This window comes from Sinohyriopsis cumingii, chromosome 5, assembly GCF_028554795.1.
Source record: "Sinohyriopsis cumingii isolate HCF-2022 chromosome 5, ASM2855479v2, whole genome shotgun sequence".
Lineage (NCBI taxonomy): Eukaryota > Metazoa > Mollusca > Bivalvia > Unionida > Unionidae > Sinohyriopsis > Sinohyriopsis cumingii.
In genome coordinates this window covers 53,261,415-53,277,276 of record NC_142965.1, presented here as the reverse complement: position 1 = coordinate 53,277,276, position 15,862 = coordinate 53,261,415, and the positions used below count along the sequence as shown (strand labels likewise).

Here is a 15,862-nt window from a genome sequence, read left to right as displayed (position 1 = left end):
AAACCACAAGGAAGTTAGCAGATCAGAGCTGTTTTATTAAAAAAAAGGATTTGGTTCTTGGACTTTTGTGTATAGCGACATTATAATTCCTTCACTATAATTGTTCGGGGGGGGGGGGGGGCTAGATGACATGCGGACACACACCTCTATCTGTGGTGTATTCTATTAGCAGGGCCTCTGATTATGTTTTTTAAACGATCACTGTAATTTTACAAAGCATCTTTTTTCAAATATCATTCGTTATTTTGTTGTTTGTTGTTTGTTTTTTGTCTTATGTATATTTAATTTGTTTGTTAGGTTTTAATATTTTTTATCTTTTTATTTTCATTATATGCTATGCTGCATAATTAAACGTATCCTGTTGCTGACCTTGTTCCGAAATCAGAGTTTTATTTTTTTATCTTTCTCTGAGTAAGAATCATCGAGTTAAGCTCATACCTGGACTACGTGACAAGTATCATTTGTCAATTGGTAACAAACTTCTATTTTTTCCAGAAGGACAAACTTTTGACCCCCATCTGGGAATCTGTTTTGCGTCTTGACTATGAGTATAACTGATGTTCTGATAAATGTTCTTAAGTTGTATTATGTTGTGACCAGTTTGGGCTGAATTTTGTCTTCAAATTATTGAACTCAAATGATTATTTTAATTGGAAATACAAAAGTACTCTGATAACTGTTGGACAAAGACATTTACTGGAATTTATACGGAATTCAAAACTGGAATATTTTCTGTGATTCAACAAGAGACAGACACATCTGCGCTTCATGGGTTATTACTGACGTCATTGCCTTCTATCTTGGATTTTAACTGTGATTCACTTAAAACTTTTCATTGATCGGACTGGTGTTTGAATTCTTGGATTACAATTTGGATTTAATTCGCAATACTCTAAGTTCTTTTTTTCTTACTTTTCACATTGTATTCTAGGGAAATAAATTGTTAAATTTTACAAAGCTTGTTGTCTTTATTTGTTAAATTTTACAAAGCTTGTTGTCTTCACTCTTTTTTGTTACTTATTTTAAGAGCATAGACTCGTAACAGTCTAGTGAACCGAATAATTGGGGGCGTTGAATATCCCGAAGGTGAGGCTTTGTATCGACAAGGCTATTTCCAAATCCACTTTTTATCACATTATCATTGTACTAGAAATTGCGACCCCTCTCCCGCCAATACGCTCACTGCTCTGCAGCGAAAGCGCAATTTCCCCTAGCTGACCATGGATTGGAATAGGATGCTGTAAATGATCCCACTGCTAAATTTCTATCTGCTTTGCATCCTCATTTCATTTTAATGTGAACAGGGACATGCCAACCCCCTGTTGGTGGGTTTGTATTCCCAGTCGATGTCAGGCGCTTATTTTGCAAGCTGTTGTAATACTCCACCCCACTCCACTAACGCTGGATCATCCGTTGTTTGAGCTGTCAATGACGATTAATATTTTGGCTACTACCGAATTGCCTGCAATAGTTTTCGCTTTACGCATAGATATTGTGTTATGGTATACGAGTTCTAATTACTGGACACATTTGTAGCGAAGAGCTGGCCCAAAATTACAGTAGTGGATGGGGCATTACACTACATGCCTGTGGCATGATGTCCCAGTGTTAGACACTACTATAAACTGCCACACTACAGACATCGTAGCAATATGACTGAATTTTTTTTTTAAAGCTACATTAAAAATCCAATTCACACATACCATTTGTTTTCATTACCAAGGCAGAAGAAAAGCTAAAATATTGACTGGGCGTTTTTCATCATCGTTGCTAATTTTTTTATTACCAGTCTTACTTCAAAACAAAGTTTATCTTTTTGGTGGCCTAGAGTGTCCATCTTGGATGCAGGAGGTTGTGGGTTTGAAACTCGGACGAGTCATACCAAAGACATAAAAATCAACTCATGTCCAATAAACACAATTTTTGCCTTCTTACATTTCAATCCAAGAATCTAAACATTCTGTTTTATTCTTCTGCAATTCTGGTTCCCCGATTAGCTCCACTAAATGTAACACGAAACCCACATAAAAACCAAATATGGTCAAGACAGGATCCTGATTTTACAACAAGCATAATTTTTCGTAGCTTTTACTTTTATTCCATCCTTATTTTACGGGTCATTTTCATAAAACTTATTCTAATCTTCACTGCTGGCAGGTTTGTTACGGGTAGTTGCATATCCCCACCGACTTTTAATCAGTGATTGACAACAGCAACAAAGCACTAAAAGAAGAGTCAGGTTTGTTGGATTCAGGTGATGTAATGGTATATACATAAGGTCTAATTCTGCCTTCCTAGTTTGTTAAAATATGCAACTTACAGATAGGACTTCATCTTCCATGGTTATTAAAATGCTGAAACATAGTACTGGATTGCTGCTGCGGCTTAACATGCGTCAGCCTAGAAGCCAGTTTCATCACATGTAGTTGCTGTCAAAACTATGCCTGAAGCCATCAAAGAGAAGCTAACATTCCTTCTGGTGCTGTTGTGACTAATTGCTGGTGCACAAATCAATAAAAATCTGCACCACTATTTCTGGGTCATAGATGTTTATTCAAGCTTTTATTTCTTCTTGTTCAAAACAAAGAAAACACATTTTTGTTTGCCAAGGGTTTGGTTTGGATTCTGCAGCTTGCTACTTATGAACGACTTCAAGTCGTGTGATCTTATAAGCTGTGTTTAAAGTTGAAGGTTTCTACTTGAACCAAGCTACTAAAATGCATTTAATACAACAACTATTTACTTTACAAGTGAACTCGGAACCAAAGTTGTTAATTATGTGCAGATTAGGAAGGTGACTGAGTGACAATAGTGGGATCAGATTTTGTAGTCTGTTTTCTCTGACCCATCCACTCCATTTTGGATATTTTTACATTTATGTTGGGGCATGGGGTCAGAGCTGATTAGTTGTCAAAAATTTTGAATTCCCTACCATCTGGAGAAAGGCAGATTCATGAAGCATAGAGCACTTGTCAGCAATGTATTTGTTAACATCACGTGACGTGTTCTCTATTTGATCAATCAGGTTTTCTCCAATATGCTGGGTGTGTGTGTGATTTAGATTTTTAACGTAGCTTTAACAATTTTCCAGCCATATCGCTAAGATGTCTGCAGTGTGGCAGTTTAAAGTGATGTCTAGCACTGGGGCATCATGCCGCAGACATCTATCATGATTTTCCACCCAGTCCTATTATCCTGACACCAGGTTGACCAGTCCTAACACTAACCCATAGCTGCCAACCTTCCATGCTCGTGGGGCCCCGAGTGGCCGAGTGGTCCAAAGTGCTCTTCGTTATGGATCACTGCCATCTCACCTCTGTCTGCGGCGGTTCGAGTCTAAGATTCAGCCAATGTGGGTATGTGAGAAAGCTTGCCAGTAGCTTCTCGAGGGTCGGTGGTTCTTTCCGGGGTTTTCCGGGTTCTTCCTCCACCATTAATACTGGCCGCCATGTATAGCCTATCGTGTGCTGAAAAATGGCGTTAAACCCTACAACATCAACATCAACATCCATGCTCGTAATTAGTGAAAATATGGATAAAAATTAGTGAATTTGGTACAGTGAAAAATACCATGACAATAACTCCATCCACTCTGACCGTCAATACTACACTATATCAAGATCAGAAAATAAAAATAAAACACTACACATATGCAGAAATACATCTGCATTTCTATTTATTATGGTATTCATAAACTTCACTTGTTCTTGTGGTTTATTAAGACATGATGCTGTGGCAGAGTTGAACTTCCTTAATTGCTTGATTTGTTTTCAAAATAGTCCAGGCTTCTTGCCTGCTTGTTGATCTTGGTGACTAAAATTGCTGACAAATTTTCTGCACCTAAGGAGGCCCTAAAGTCTGTCTTTTTTTTACTCACTAGAGAAAATACTCTTTCACTGTCACTGTTGCTGTGAGGAATGCACAGGAGCTGCAGCATGAATTTAGACAGAAGGGCATACTTCTGGCTTCCACCTGATGCTAGACTCTCCCCAACTTTCACCCACTGTTGGTCTACTCTTTCCACTCCTTTTAAAAGGGAAGTCACTGAGGAATCCATCTGAAATTAGAAATTGGAATAAAAGTTTGATAAACACACACAGACACACAAATGCATATATATGCAAGCAAATGGCCTTATCTTTTTAGTTGTGTAACATAATCCTTAAAAGTTAAAACATTAACAAAAATAAAATTTAAGTGTTTCATTTTGCAAATGGCTACATAATGAAAAATAAAACAGTTTTATACCTGAAACTTGAAAAACTTTTTATTATATAAGTCGAAGTAAACAAATTACCTGTGGAAGCTTCGTTGCATGCTTCTACTGATAGCAACTCTTGTAACCCTGCCTAGTTCAGGACTGAAACATTTTACCACCAGTAGTCCTACATGTAAGACATAGCACATTTTGATTTTGTTGAGGTGACGCCCACAACATAAATATCAGCGTCGGGTCTTAGAGGTGTGGCTCCTTTATCATTACTGTCATCAGTTGCTTAGAAAATGAAGATATGTGACATGTCACCGACATTGCTTTAACTAGTGCAGCACTTTTGGTTCTTCCACAGTAAAATTTGGAAGCGATCTTCGAGTCCGGGAACATTTGTCGGAACAAATGGTCACCAGCTGATACAGGTAAATTGTGTTCAACAAGAAAACTCACAAATAATGCTTCAGCGTTGTTAGCCTGCAGGTCTTCCGTCGATGGCTTAAAATATTCCAGAGCCGAAATCTGCGAATTTCTAATTTTCCCATTAACCTCTACGTGTTTTTTGCAACCAATATGTTTCCTTACATCATCTCTGCCACCATGCCCAATACTAAAATTTGTGGCACACTGTGTGCAAAAAGCATGATGTATATCAGTGTTTGATGACTTGAATGCACGGCCAATTTTTGGTACATTCCAAATCAAACTTCACTTTTTGAGCAATACATTTCTTTTTCCTTGGTGGTGAAGCCATTTTCAAGATCTTAGATGCGATGCCAAACGGTAGTTCAAAGCAGTATTGGTGACGCATGCGCGGAACAAAATTCCGGTTAGGTCCCCATTGCTCTCAAAAGCATATGTAAAACTACTCTTATACATATAAAGATTAAAATGGCTAAAATGCTTGCTACCAGGCCAACTGTACCAATCGGCTGTAGTTCTACAACCAGCAGAACCGGATCATTTCGGCAACTACCAATATCACGACTTGCACTTAACGGGAAATCGGTTATTTTATTAAAGATTTAAAATAATTGAGAATTCGTGAATTTTTGTTGCTTGCGGCGTGAATTCATGAATCGCTGAAAAAGTCACGCCACAATTGTGAGTATTGGCAGCTATGCTAACCTCTTAATGCTGAGCGCCTAGTGAGGCAGCTGTTAGTACCATTTTTAGAAGTCTTTGGTATGACTCGGCCGGGTTTCGAACACACAACCTCTGGCATCCGGAGCGGACGCTCTAGGCTGGAACAAGTTTCTGTCGTTGTTCTCAGAATATGTGGAGAAATAATTATGGTTTAGTTTATGCGAATTTCATTTGATATTTTCACATTTTTTGTTCAACAATAATGCAATGGGGATTTATAGTTGGTATCTGCACCTGTTGGACCTCTGATCTCACGGCATGTAGGTTGCAAGATTTGTTTTTTTAGTCATGTTTCATCAATATAGTTTTGTCTCATCTATCAGCAGGTTAAAAAGACATGACAATTATTCTAATCATGATTTGTGAGAAAATAAATCATCTTTCTATTTATTTCATGCAGGTATGGCTCGACGCAAGGATATTTATGTTTGCTAGTAAGCAGATACCATATGCTGCCAGTGGTGTAACAGTGAATTCCAACTTTTGTCAATGTTAAAATATCTATAATGGGATGGGAAGGGTTAAACCAGGACTAGGGAGATTACATCAGTCGTGATGTTGATTTGTGATGTTTGTCTCTAAATGTCAGAAACACATTTCATTTTCTTTCTCTGAAGTATTGTTTACAGCATACTTGATGATATTGGATGATTAGCATTTGTACAAGTAAAATTTTCTGTACCGTATTTCATGTTATTTTTCGTACATGAAAAAAATATTAATTTCAGTGTACGAAAAATTATATGTAAAATAAATAATTATCATTTGGTGGTACTGACCGTGTACGAAGAATACAGGGATCGTACCTGAACAAGTTCTACGGAACACACACTACTCGAGAACCTAACGGTACAAACATACAAAGTAAACATATATTTTCTGTCTCATTCTGCTCTCAACTCTGGAATCTAATTCAAATAAAAATAAAAGTACTCCATGATTTTTGTTGTTATTAGTGAACGGGGGGGGGGGGGGAATTATGTCTCAGTGTGCAAGCTCGTCTGCATTTACAGCACATGTAGCTGTTGTGTAATGTTTGCAAAATGATTAAGATGGTTTGAACATGTGTTAGCTATGGGTATTATTTATTGGTAAATTGTACGCAACGATATGAGACCACATTGTCAAGAAATTAAGTGCAACTGTATTTTTACATTAAAAATAAACTCATTATCAAATTGCAATGAAAAATAAAGAACTTGAAATCATGTTTTAGTTAATGCACATGAGCACGCACGCATATGTGTGTGAGAGAAAGAGATGAAACAAAATTTTGTCAGAGTACAAGACCGTATATATTCAGGGTGGTTTTTATTTGTAGCTTTTGCAAAGAGAAAAAATACTGTTACCTGATGATTGTGATAATCCTCATGTATTACGACCCTACTATATTCCATTATCAATAAATACCACTATATCAACAATTCATTCTTGTTTTAATTACTATGTACATTGTCACAACAACCACATAGCTATGCAGTGTTATTTACACGGTAATTAAACAAGCTTAGCCTTTGGATTATTCCTGTCTGTCTGTGGTCTTCACTTTAGCGTGTACTGAGATGTAATTAAAATGCAAGTGGTGTTTTGTTAGTGACGGACTTAATAAGGAGAACTAATTAACGATAATATTTCAAGTCTACAAATTTAAAACAATGTAAATTAGAACAAGTTAATACTTGCCGTTTGTGCCACGCTTGACAAATATCAATTCACTTTTTGAAAAAAATCAGTTAATTTTTTGTGGGTGTTACTCCTTGGTTTCTCTGCCGCCGAGCAAAATCCCTCAGATTTCTCAACTGCATGAGCTTTACGCAGTCAACATTTTAAGTCTCCAGCCACCTTATGGCAATATCAAAAGATTTGATTGTTTCCTGTGCAGAGGGGGAGGTGGTGCAACATCTGCGTCTGCATCACTTTCAACGCTTGTGGTACTCCAGTTAGAATCGTCTTATTCTGCAAATTTGTTCGTTATAGAATTAATTATTGTTTCATCTGACATGTATTCGGCAGCGGGGCAATCATTGTCAGCACAAATCCACTCCTCCATATCATCAAGAGAAACGCCCATCTCAGGACCATGAGTCTGTACGAATTTCTCCCAAACAGCCTCAGCATTAATGACATCAGTTTCACTGAAACCTTCAAAGTCACTATCATCGTCGCTGTCTCTGTTACTGTTTTGCTTTACGTCAAAGGCAGCTCCAAGACCCTTAATCCAACACCCCAGGTCTCTTGTAATCGATATTTTTTTTAATGCAACAAACACTTCCCCAAGTTGTTGATCAAAACAAAGCCGGCATGTAATTAGGTTCTCACAGAAGTACTCACGGGTTTCGATGTGACGGTCGATCGACTCTTTTCATGTTTTCAATGAACAGAATATGTTGCGATTATAATGTTTACACTGAAACGGAATTAAAGGATTAGAACGTGACTTTCACACAGGAAGACGTTTAATTGGTGTTTATTTCATTCTCTGTTGCCACCTGTTAGCATTTACCAGAAGTTTTCATTGATCACTATTTCACCAGACTGTTTATTTACAGTATACTGACAACTATTAATCATAAAAACTTACATAATAAATTATATCTTTAAACAGAGGTCTCGCTAGGATTTTAAAACTGGGTCTTTCTGCCTATGAATTCAATCACTAAATATCAGTACATTTTCTCACCCGGCCGCCAGGCAAAGCCTTTGAACTAGCCGCCTAGCTATTGCATCATGTTCTTTTTTTATGTACTCTTATAAAATGGCAACATGTATGTACATCAAGGAGTCTTTCAGTCACTGAATTCTACCATTGTAAATATCAGCACAGCTAACTGATCAACACATTTTCCAACAAAGCAGGTGGCTGAAACAGGACTGGCAAATCTTTGAATTTTTCCGCGCACCTATTACATGCATACGGAGGACTCCTGCCTCAGCTATTTTCTGCGTCCCAGATCAAAAATTGGCGTCCAAATACGCGTAATTAAGTGTTTTCGAGATCTCTGAAATTAATTCTTATTTAGAACTTGCAAATTTCAAAATATGGATTCTATTTTTACGGGCATTAATCACCATTTTCGATGATAAAACGAGCAATGTATCAAGGTTTAATTTACCAATTCTTATCGTAATTTTTTCACGTTCAGCATATTTTAAAGATATTTTAAATACATTTTCTCTTGTTAGAAAAATTGGGAGCCAAGACGGACACTGCGTTATAAGCGGGATCGCGAGTTATCCGGGCACGAGTTATCTAGGGAGCGGTGTATATATATATATATATATATATATATATATATATATATATATATATATATATATATATATTACATACTAAGCACTACAACTACTGGGCAAAACCCGCTCAATTAATGGTCAAATATATTTTGGGAATTTTGATTTTACCCTGGGGGAAAAAGTGCTATGGTCAGCAACAAAACACTGGGACAGTCAGGCAACTGGAAGTACACATTTGTTTTTTTTTTTTACCTAATAATTATGTCCAAAATGAATTGAAGACTAGATTCTAATGCTGATGTCAGAAATTTGCTCTTTGAATTTTTTGTAGCCTGGTTTTTTTCACAGATGGTGTCATCTCATACACTGTTACTGTTGTATTTTGCTCTGATAAGATTCTGTGACCAGAGCATTCTTCTTTTGATTTCTTCATGTAGATTTATTGATGATTTATGTATAAATATGTTTTTGAGAATGCACATTATTTAAATCGGTTGTCAACAATGCTTAGAAAATGGTTTTATTTTGAAACAAAATTATACCAGTTATATGTTTTAAATGCACATTTAATGTGCTAAGAGATAAAGTAACACAAAGCTTTAAAGTCAGCAGCTGTCAATTGAAAAAGCTATCAGAACTTACAGAAAACAACAATATTAAAATACTTTACATTTTAACTCGTATGTTTAGATTCAATCTATTGTTTCTTGACAAATATGATAATCATGTCATCTGACTCTTGCATGACATCACAGGATATTAAGATGACAGCTGGCTAACAGATTGTTTACAGTTATATAGATTTTAAGAAGATACAGATATTAATTTAGAACATGGGATATGACCATTATTGGAAACACTGATGTTCATAGATCCAGATGATGATGCAGAACAAGTAACTTATGGTCATCCAATGTATGGTGATAAGCATCTGATAGGTGGTGCTTGGCAGTAAAATACTGAAAACTTGGAATACCGCAGTAACTTAGCAGCAGTGATGTCATAGGAAGGATATTAATTATTTGTTTGGTGTTTTTGTTATATTGTTCATTTGAATGTTTAATGCATATTTATCACATGCAGTCCTGTTTTGAAAAGATAGAAGTGTGTTTGTAATCCTTTTACTTCGGTAATATCTCCATACAGAACCTCCTATGTACCAAATAAATTTATAAATTATGCCTCAAGAACACACTGGTTATATTCAGTAGTGACTGCTTGAAGAATTATCCCCCAAAATATTTTATTACCCGATTCATATTCATTATATTCGCTGTACAAAAGTGCTGTTGTTTTGAAGAATCTAATTTTTTGCAGGTGATAAAATAACCTTTTTGCACTTAATATTGGCAGAGACCATGAAAAGGATTATAATTTGTAATTTCTAATGTTTTGACCATCACAAAAATACCAGATATATATCTGAACCTGAGATGAAATTTGAAATTTGGCCAGTTAAGTTTACCAACTCATGTGGTATTCACCAGTTTTATTTGAAATAAATCATAGAACCATCAGCTGGTCTGATTTTGTGTCAGGTGTTTTTTCAGTGTTTATCTTAAAAAAATAAAATCTTTCTTGCATTTCATCCTGAAAGTTGAATCTAGTTCTTTGTCTGAAAGGTTCTTGTGAAACATAATAATGTACAGTAATTAAGATGATAATACAGTAATGTTAAGGAAACTCCAGTAATGGAGCAAGACATTAATCATTTTGCTCATATAGTATTGATTCATTTATCAACTTGTGTTACTCTTAATATCCTGGCCAAACCAAACTAAGATCACTGTAGCCTACTTGTCATGCTTTAGATACCTTTGTATATTCAGCCTTTTTTATCACTGCACCTTGTTTCACCTTTAGTTTGAAAAATGTAATGAACAAGATTAACTAAACAGATTTAATTAACTTTTCAGCCCTCATTTTAAGGTATTATCTAATATTTCATGCACTGGTATAATATCATCACATATCAATAATTCAATCAATTCATTACCCCTATTTCATTTGCAAGTAGTCCATATGCTAAAGTTGTGATACAATTAATGTCTACAGTAAATCAAACATTATGCAGTCTAATTAGTACAATAAATTGTAGTTGATGATTTTTGATAGGGTTCCTTGCATTCAAGTTTTCACCTAAAAGCAAATAGTTATTTTTTTGCCATTATTTTGTTTTCCTTTTTTACTAATAATATATCCAGTTTATTGTTGTTTTAGGTTTTAGATGATGAGCAATCAGCAGCTTGCAGCAGAAGGCTGCCGATGACCTGTCTTCAGCTACCACAGTCTCATGTGCAGCAAGTACCACAGGTGGCTCAACACCAAGCCATATTTCAGAGAGTAACGAAAATTTACGCAATATATTTGCTCCATACAGCCATCCCAGAACTGCTGGAAAGTACTCCAATCCACGATGGGGAAACAGTAAAGGCAGGGCCATGGAACCCATGTCATATTGGACCCACAGATTTTGCTTGTTAGCAAGCACATCTGATGTATAAAGAAAAACCCAGCTATCTTTAAATGATAGATTTTTTCACTTCTGAACAAACTTCTTTCGTTTATATGGAAACACAAATTCTGTATGTCCCTTAATATTTTTGGCAAAAATTCATAGCAGCTCTATATGACACTTAACTAGGTATAATTATCCAGTGTGTGTACGTGCACGTATGTGTGATTTGGATTTTTAACATAGCTTTAAAATATTTTCAGTCATATCACTATGATGTCTGCAGTGAGTCAGTTTATAGTGATGTCTAGCACTGGGGTATCATGCTGCAGATATGTAGCATCATGTCCCACCCAGTCACATTATCCTTACACTAGGATGACCAGTCCTAACAATATCCTCTTAATGCTGAGCACCTAGTGAGGCAGCTGTTAATAACATTTTTTTAGGTTTTTTGTATGACTCATCCAGGGTTCGAACCTGCGACCTACTGCATCAGAGGCAGACATTCTAACCAGTAAGGCCACCGGAGCAGTCCCATTCAGTTTGGTTTGGTGTTTATCAGCACAGCAACACAGTTTTGTTATTTAATGAAAAGGCAATTGGAGTAAAGTGCCTTACCCAAGGACACACCACAGTAGCTGACTTAGGCTGGTCCATTAGTTGGATTCTAACCTAAACCCTTTCTGTCATGAGTTCTGCATGTTAACCAATGAGTCACTGTTGATACATCCAATTTTGGGTGATGGAGATACCAGGAAGAATACAGCATGAGAATATCTTATTGTTATGACCGATGTTCTATCTCCAACTCATTAAGTTTGTCTCTCACAGACCTGCAAACCCTGATGAGTCCGTCTCAGTAAGGCAGTTGATTTTTTTCTATAAGATTGACTAGTTTTCAGTAAGGTGTAAAAAAATATCAATAACTGCTATTGTAAAGCTGGAAAATATAATTATCAGTTCGATGCATCGACGATAAACATTATGTTCAACTAAAAAGTTTGTAAAGTATGCGTAGACTTTATTTACTACCAGTACAGTTGCACAAACTCTAGTTCCAAACCCTATGCAGCTCAGTGGCTTGTTGCTATCTCTCAACTTTACATAATTCTTTGAAATTCTTTTCCATTTCACATGACGACGGCAATGATACCTCCCACCACAAGACATACTCAAATTGGCATGAGATGTCCAATAGACATAATTGTGTCCTTTTCATCTTTTATACACAAGAATACGAATACTGCTTTTTATTCTTCTGTGTTGATTAACACTTTTTTAGAAGCTTATTTTCCCTTTCGTCTTCAACATGCATCGCTATCTAGATGCTATTTTTAAAAATTCTATAATCAACAGTTTAATCATGCAGACGCTTCACGTGAACAAGTAGGTGCAGTTTAAAGCATCTAGGGTGCTGCTGTAAAGTTAGTCTGGTTTCCTGACTAATTTCACTAATTCTAAGATAAAACCAGGATACAAATAAAACACGGAAGAAATAATTATCCAGATTTTTCAGCAACGATCATTTTTCCATAGATTTTGCTAGTATATAAGTCCGTATTTTAAGGTAATTTTCGTAGGACTTACGGAAAAATCATAAGAGTTGGCAGGTCTGCTCTCATCCAATGCAGTATGACTAGTCCTAGTAGTGTACAATTGAGACTAAAAGAACACCATGGGAATATCCACATTAAAAAAGAGACCCAGGTTTCTAAACACTCTGACCTACTTCGCCACACCTAAACTGTGTTCAGTATCAGATAATAGTAGCAGCATTAAGTGGAAATATAGAGAATATTTTTGGACACACCAAGATGTATTGTGACTGTAAACACAGAAGTGTGCATATTGCCCTGCCTGTATTATTTCTGTGGTAGAAGCTTACTATGGTGAAACTCATAATATTGTCATGACATTGTCAGAAGGTGATTTCAATACCACAGTCACATCATAAGATAAGTATCATCTGTAATGGAATGATAGATGGGACAGATTTACTCACTATTGACATGTAGTAATTTTGTGACTATTTGGGTTTAGTGGGTACTAAAAATCAGGGATATTGCTGATCTTTACTGTTCTCATCATTGCTGCTGATGCCACATTGGACTTAATTTTGGGTGGTAGTAAGGGTCTGGTATTTTTTGTGCTTTCACAAACACTAACAGATTATTTTCTATCTTTTCTTCAGGACGGTGTTCCCAGCAGAGATGAATGAAAGCACCTTTATGATGCTGGTCTGGGAGATAAAAAGATAAATTTTTGTAAGGACAGTGACCCCGCATATTTCAGGACTCAACGTGAAGAAAGCTTTCCCAGATTAAAATCTGGAGGGGGATTTGAATTGCTGAGGTCAGGCATTAGCAGCCGTGTGTTTTTAGAAAGGATTCGGATGCCACATGGTGGATACACCAGTGCTTACCTGGCAGATGAAAGCAACTTGGGGCAAGCCATGTGCTTTCTATGACCCATTAAAAGAGATCTTGATTTATCAGCGTTGACAGATTGCCAGGAAGCACAGGTTTGTTGTTTATATTTAAAAATGCATAACACTGCAGTGCATTAATATCGCTCTCAAATTTCCTTCATACAATTTTAACTACCTCACCTGCACAACTGTGGCAAGGTAGTCACTTCAATGGCAATAGCGTTGTCAACAGTATTAAAATTTTGTGTCATAGTTTTTAAATTATGTTATCAACATCATTTACTGTATTCAGACGAAACTTTGGTATAATATTTCTTTCATATCCAAAACTTGTACACTGATATGCTTAAGCAGATATGTAGTTGTATCATTATGAATAGTGTTCAAGTTTTTGAAAGATGTGTATCTTTTACATCAGTAGTTATATTATACTGCAACTTTGTGACTGTTACTGTAAATACAGATTTCATCATGTGTCATCAATACTGAAAACAATAATACTAGAAATAGCTCATATTTATTAATTTCTTAAATTGGGGGAGGGTTCATTAACAGTAATATCTAAATCATGTGATGAAATCAGTATTGTTTAGTTAAATATGTACATGTAAGTTTGTCATGTGTATTTTGTGCATTTGCTGTGAATTCTCTTCTTTCCTGCTGTTAAATAAGTTTTGATTGTTTCAAAAACACCATAACCCATTCACAGATTTGAGTACTCATAAAAGTGTCCATTTTTTGAAAACCACACAAATTAATATCTATAAAAGTGAATTTATGGTAATTGTTCTCAAACTTTCTTATTTTTCATTTGCAGGTAGATCTACAGAAAGAAGAATGTTTGACATGTGGGCAGATGATTGTTGTTGGAATGCTCAAAGAACATGTATCATCCTACACAATAATGCTTTATTTTACATCAAACTCAAATATGCATCTGATACTATAATAGTTAAACTAAATGTCATGAATTACACAGAATAAAGCAATATATTACTTCTATTCACACAGAGTTCATCGTCAATCCTTATTATCTTTTTCCCTGATGTCAAATGTCATTGCTGTATTCTTGTAGTATTATCTCGATCTCCACAACCTCTACTTATCATTTTTTGTTTACTGAAAATGAGGGGACTGTGATCACTGAATACAACAACCAGAGAAATAAATAAATTAATATACACTTCAAAATGTTGCAAAGACAACGTCATAGACAAACATTCCTTTTCAGTTGTGGAACAATTTCTCTGATGATTGTTTACTTTTTTTTAATAGCCATACTTGATGATCTACATTTTTATCTTCTTTGATCAATACTCCTCCAACCCCTACATCACTTGCATCAACAGACTTTTTAAATATTTGAAATTTGATGCTGAAAGAACTGGTGCACTTTTAAGGAAGACTTTTAATTTTTCAAAACAAATTCCAGACAAATGAAACTTAAATTTCTTAACAAACTTGACCTAGGCTCCTCAATTATGGAAAAACAGCAAAATTTCTGACAATAACCATCCATACCCAAAAATTGCATAATTTTTTTTTAACAGGCACTGGGAACTAAGATGACCTTGACCATAACTTCTATATATTTAACTTAACTTTGTCCCACAATATGTCCTAAGACTGAAATAAACCTGTCAAAACTCACTTGTACATAAATTGTCAGATTTGCTTCACCGAGTTAATAAAAAAAATTCTGAATAGTTTCCAAGTGATCTTCCCAGGTGTTGTAGATAATGACATCGTCAATGTATGCATTCTAATTATCTAGAACATATTAACAGTCATTAGACAATGGAATGTTGCCAGATAATTTTTTTGTTCCAAAGGACCTCACTTCATACTGATAAAGCAAGCCCATCTAGAGTTGCAAATGGCAAAATTTCTTTTGCTCCTTCAATGAGTGGAATTTGCGATTCCTTGAAAAAAGTAAATCTTTGTGAATATTTGACATTTCTAATTTGTTAATGCAGTCATCCATTCTTGGCTTTGGAAATGAATCTGTTTTAGTGACACTGTTGACTTTTTTTTAGTCAGTACACATGTGGAAAGTACATGTATTATCTGGTTTAGGCACAAGAATACATGGTGACCTGCAATTACTTTTACTTTGTTCTATGATCTATGTAATCATTCTCCAGTAAAAGTGACTTTCCTTTTTCAAATATTCTTGCCTGAGAGGATTCATCCTATAGGGCTGTTGCTACACAGATGTAGGATTTACAACATCGATGTCCTGATAGAGTATACATCTTGATAGATTTTATTTATTCGTGTTGGAACATCAGGAAACACATGTTCATAATCATGTAATAATTGTTCTTGTTCACTCCTTTCCTATTATTCTAGATATGAACGTTTTTTGTCCAGATTGTTTAATATG

The 15,862-nt window shown here is 35.6% G+C and overlaps 1 long non-coding RNA gene across 4 annotated transcripts in view; it reads right to left on the bottom strand.

The window, feature by feature from the left end:
• LOC149799178 (uncharacterized) overlaps positions 1-15,862 on the bottom strand; it is a 29,791-nt gene that overhangs the window by 8,879 nt on the left and 5,050 nt on the right. The window contains exons 1-2 of one of the 4 annotated variants that reach the window (XR_016421098.1): positions 4,298-5,058; positions 3,878-4,057 (exon numbers count right to left, since the gene is read on the bottom strand). This is a non-coding gene — a long non-coding RNA (uncharacterized LOC149799178). Of the gene's footprint in view, positions 1-3,877; positions 4,058-4,297; positions 5,059-15,862 lie in introns of those variants that run through there. The other 3 variants (XR_016421100.1, XR_016421099.1, XR_016421101.1) reach the window with 3 other exon arrangements.